This window comes from Podarcis vaucheri, assembly GCF_965113315.1.
Source record: "Podarcis vaucheri genome assembly, chromosome: 5".
In the NCBI taxonomy this organism is placed as follows: domain Eukaryota; kingdom Metazoa; phylum Chordata; class Lepidosauria; order Squamata; family Lacertidae; genus Podarcis; species Podarcis vaucheri.
Genome location: NC_138763.1, coordinates 87,462,923 through 87,468,104, shown reverse-complemented (window position 1 = coordinate 87,468,104; position 5,182 = coordinate 87,462,923).

Here is a 5,182-nt window from a genome sequence, read left to right as displayed (position 1 = left end):
ATTGGCTAGTAGAGCTGTACAGGGCTGATTCTTTTGTTGGTCAATCTCTTTTGCTGTCGTCAACAAAAGAGGTCTAACGATTCTCTCAAGGCAAATCTAAAAAAAAAGTAGTATAAACACTGACAACTGGGAAACACTGGCCTGCGAGCGCTCCAAATGGAAAACAGTCTTTACCAAAGGTATTATGGGTTTTGAAGACGCTTGAACTCAGGACGAAAGGGAGAAACGTGCTAAGAGGAAGGCATGCTTGACATGATCAACTCCCACCTGGAAACCTATGTCCCCACCGTGGAAGGATGTGTGGATCCAGAATTGACCTCCACAGTCACTTACTGTTAAGACCGTGTTCATGGAAGACAATCTTACTCGGCTCACCAAAAAAGAAGACTCGGCTCACCAAAGAAGAAGACAAGGCTGATTCAGGCCCAGCCAGGTAAACCACAAGCCACTGACTCAGGTGGAATGGATGAGGAGAAGCCCAAGCCCCCAATAACTAGTGGTTGAGGTGGCAGTGGAGTGAGCATGTGAGAGGGAAACAGAGCCCCATATATTCTAGAATACCAAAATGCTTAATGGATTAATCTTATCTAGAGAATTTAGAATGCTATCTCTCTTGCTAGCCAAAGTTACTCTCCCCCCCCCCCAGGCACAGTTTAGTCCAAGCCTCAGCTGCCTGGTCCCTGAGTTCATGATGAGTCAAACAGCTTGTTCCTGCATGGGAGGGCTGCAGCTAGCAAATGTTTATACCACAGAGGTAGAGCCAGATGGTAGTTCTGGAGGGTTAGAGGGAATGCATCATGTCTCCCCAGTGATGGATGGACTGGCGAAAACAAAAAACAGCAAGATGAGGAGGAAAGAGGGGAGGAGGAGGAGAGGAAAGCAGAAAGACCCAAATCTAAACCTCCCTGCAGGGTCATCAACCGAACTTCACAAACTATTGAGAAATCACGGATGTTGTTCATTATTCTAGTTCAAAGTCACAATGCGGTAGTAAATACGGAGCAGTTTCCTGAAGATGGAAAGCAGAACTGAAGTTCTCAACACACAGTTAGGTGACTATGGATGAAGTGGCTTCTTTTTAGATGGATAGCTTGCCTGAACAGACAGAGCATTCATCAATTTCCCCATACATCAACTGCAGTTCCTATTTTGCCAGTCAATGTCTGTTGGTAATAGCCAGTTGGCTGGCTCAAGGCCACACAGTTGAGCTGGGACTTGAACTCAGTCCTGCTAGTGAAAATGGGGCGCAATCTGACAGGTAAAGAGTACCAGGACAACATTATGGATTTCTACAAATACCAACCATCCACTTTCATTATCAACTCTATTGACCTTTGTGTATACATATGGCAATTTTACAAGCTTTGGTGTCTTCAGGTCTTGAGTTCTGTGGAAGTAGAGTTGATCCATTACACATTCAAAATTTCTAAAGCAAAACAGGATTGGTCTGACAAACCAGTGCTGAAAACTGGGTTGCCAGTTGATGTTCTTCAAGACATCTGCAGATGACTACATAATTATCCATGATATATGCTACCATGGCACTCTTAATTTTGGAACATGGGATGTTGCCTTATACCAAGTCAGAACATTGGTCCATCTAGCTGAGAATTGTCTATATGCTAACTGGCAGTGGCTCACTTGGGTTTCAGAAGAAGGACATACCCAACCTGAAATTGCTGGGGATTGGACCAGGAACCTCCTGCAAGCCAAGGAGATGTTCCATTACTGAACTGCACTCATTCCCTTAATTAGCAATAGGTGAACCTCAACTGCAGTGACAACCATAGTGCCTGGAGATAGTCAGATCGTGTATCCATAGCAGCGACCAGAGGAGCAATGACTACTGGGAGGAGCACAGAGAAGAAACGCCTTGGTGCAGCAGCACAACTGGACACCTTCATTTCCCCCAGTTGCAATGAAACATGTCTTCCCTGTATTGGTCTCTACAGCCACAGCAGTTTGACCTCACCCCAAAAGTGCACTCTTCCATTGTCTCCTGAAACAGGTGGATGCCAGCTACAAGAACCTTAACCCTGGCTCAACTTTTAGTTGTGCTTGGTGAACCAATGCGTCCCCACCCCCCAAAAAAGTGTGGAATTTTTATTTATTCCAGCTTGTTGTTGTTGTTATTTAGTCATTTAGTCGTGTCCGACTCTTCGTGACCCCATGGACCAGAGCACGCCAGGCACTTCTGTCTTCCACTGCCTCCCACAGTTTGGTCAAACTCATGCTGGTAGCTTCGAGAACACTGTCCAACCATCTCGTCCTCTGTCGTCCCCTTCTCCTTGTGCCCTCCATCTTTCCCAACATCAGGGTCTTTTCCAGGGAGTCTTCTCTTCTCATGAGGTGGCCAAAGTATTGGAGCCTCAGCTTCAGGATCTGTCCTTCCAGTGAGCACTCAGGGCTGATTTCCTTAAGAATGGCTAGGTTTGATCTTCTTGCAGTTCATGGGACTCTCAAGAGTCTCCTCCAGCACCATAATTCAAAAGCATCAATTCTTTGGCGATCAGCCCTCTTTATGGTCCAGCTTTCACTTCCATATATTACTACTTATTCCAGCGATTATTAGTCAAATTGGAGCACAACAGACTCCTATCCAAGTTCCAGCCTTACCTGTGAGCCTGCAAGGCCCTTCCTTCTAGACTCTGGGGTCAGAATGCTCACCTCCTACTCAAGGTATTTATTTTTATTTAGCCAAATATTTACATCTTGCCTTTCTTACACAAAGGAATCCAGGGCAATGAACTATAGCATATTAAAGCAAGCACAAATAATACCGAATCTTAATGCTTACTATTAATAATAAACAGTACTGGTCATCAAAGTTCATGATAGGAACTTTGACAACACTGTTATCCTATTTTATTTTTGTATAATATTTTTATTGACAACTGTTATCTTAAATTTAAGGGGTGTACACTGTGCTGAAGAGGGTCAATGAGGGCAATGCCTTCCTATGGTCAGGGGCTTCAAGGCAACGTGATAGACCACAGACCTAATAGCATTCCCAGTTTCAGGATGAGTTAAACAGGGGAACACGATTTAATCCCCAGATGTGTTTTAATGCCCTCCTTGACCCCAACAACTTTGCAGCAGTGGTGTGCTTATTGCTTTTAACACCACACTCTGCTGCAGTGTGTAATGGTGGGCTGCTCTGCAGTGTGCCACAATTTTGGGTGGTCTGCTGATTGAATGCTAATATGTTCCTCCCAAGTTAGTTAATGGGGAACAAGGAAGTTTGCTTCCTGCATCTGGATCGCAGGGATTCCAGCCACCTCCAGCATTTGAAAGGCCAACCTTCTTCTCCCTGGTTACCATATAAAAGGTGTTTGCCAGCGAGACAGGTGTCTAACGGTGGAGGCAATCAGGACACACTGCAAAGGGTAATCATGATTTCCTCTTTTCAGCAGAGTCTGCTGCAGTTGCACGTAGACACTTTGGAAGAGCACGACATCATTAGCCAAAGAAGGAAGCAGGTGTCAGGGACACAACACTCGGGAGGGAGTTGCTCTGGCTGAACTGCAGCCTATGGACCACAATAGCATCCATGAAGCCTTTTTTCCAGATTGGCTGATTGTGGACGTTACACACCGCATTGGCCTGGAACTATGCTATACAGATGGCATTAGCAACTTTAGATAGCCTTTGCTGAGTGTTGCTAAAGCTTGCCTTTCTAGATCAAAGGCTGTCCACTTTCTGAATTCTTTCTTTCTTTCTTTCTTTCTTTCTTTCTTTCTTTCTTTCTTTCTTTCTTTCTTCTCTCTCTCTCTCTCTCTCTCTCTCTCTCTCTCTCTCTCTCTCTCTCCCTCTCTCCCTCTCTGTGAGCCAGTGTGGTGTAGTGGTTAAGAGCGGTAGCCTCGTAATCTGGGGAACCGGGTTCACGTCTCCGCTCCTCCACATGCAGCTGCTGGGTGACCTTGGGCTAGTCACTCTTCTCTGAAGTCTCTCAGCCCCACTCACCCCACAGAGTGTTTGTTGTGGGGGAGGAAGGGAAAGGAGAATGTTAGCTGCTTTGAGACTCCTTAAAGGGAGCGAAAGGCGGGATATCAAATCCAAACTCTTCTTCTTCTTCTCTCTTTCTCTTTCTTCTTTCTTTCTTTCTTTCTTTCTTTCTTTCTTTCTTTCTTTCTCTTTCTTCTTTCTTTCTTTCTTTCTTTTCTTCTCTCTCTCTCTTTCTCTCTCTCTCTCTCTCACACACACACAAATATATAAAAATACACAGAGATCCATTTTGCTAAGTTTTCAGATTGATAGGTCATTGTTACAGCTAAGATCTCCCAAATTCTCCAGATGGACTGTGTTGGCTCCCAGGGTCTGTGAAAGTAAATGTTTGTGTTGCTTGCCCTCTACGGTCATCAGTGGATCCTGATTCTGAGATGAGCAGTACTTTTTCCATGTCTCCCTTGGCATGCAGCTGCTATAGGTGCAGAGTTTCTGGTAGCAAGCAAGCCTAGTGGTATCCTCCCACCACATCCATCCAGATTCCCTGCCCAGAACACACTGAGAAAGGAATGAAATTATTGGCTGAGGGAGCTGGTGATGTCCTGCAAAGGAACCAACCAGGATGTCCTTGGACCAACGCAATCCTGGCCGGTTACTTTACAGAAGCATTTAGAACTAAGAAGATTAGAGAGGAGTTAACAGTGAGCTGTTCAGAACGGGGACAGCGTCTTAGCTGCCCCTATCTGGACAGGGATAGCCTAACTACTGTTGTCTATGCTCTGGTAACCTCAAGGTTAGATGACTCCAATGCATTATACGTAGGGCTGCCTCTGAAGGCGGTTCAGAAACTTCAGCTGGTGCAGAATTCAGCAGGCAGGTCGCTCACCAGAGCAAGACAGTTTGAGCATATTATAACATTGTGACACCAGATGGTGCTGTGGAGTCCTGTCTGTCACCAAAAGGATTTCCCTTCATGAAGTTTACAACGCGTTTAACTGAATCACTTTTTTGATGTGTCTAGATCCAGCCTGGTTAGGGATAAAGGTAAAAAAGGTAAAGGACCCCTGGGCGGCTAAGTCCAGTCAAAGGCGACTATGGGGTTCTGGCACTCATCTCACTTTCAGGCCAAGAGAGCCAGCGTTTGTTCACAGACAGCTTTCCGGGTCATGTGGCCAGCATGACTAAACTGCTTCTGGCACAACGGAACACTGTGATGGAAACCAGAGTGCACGGAAAT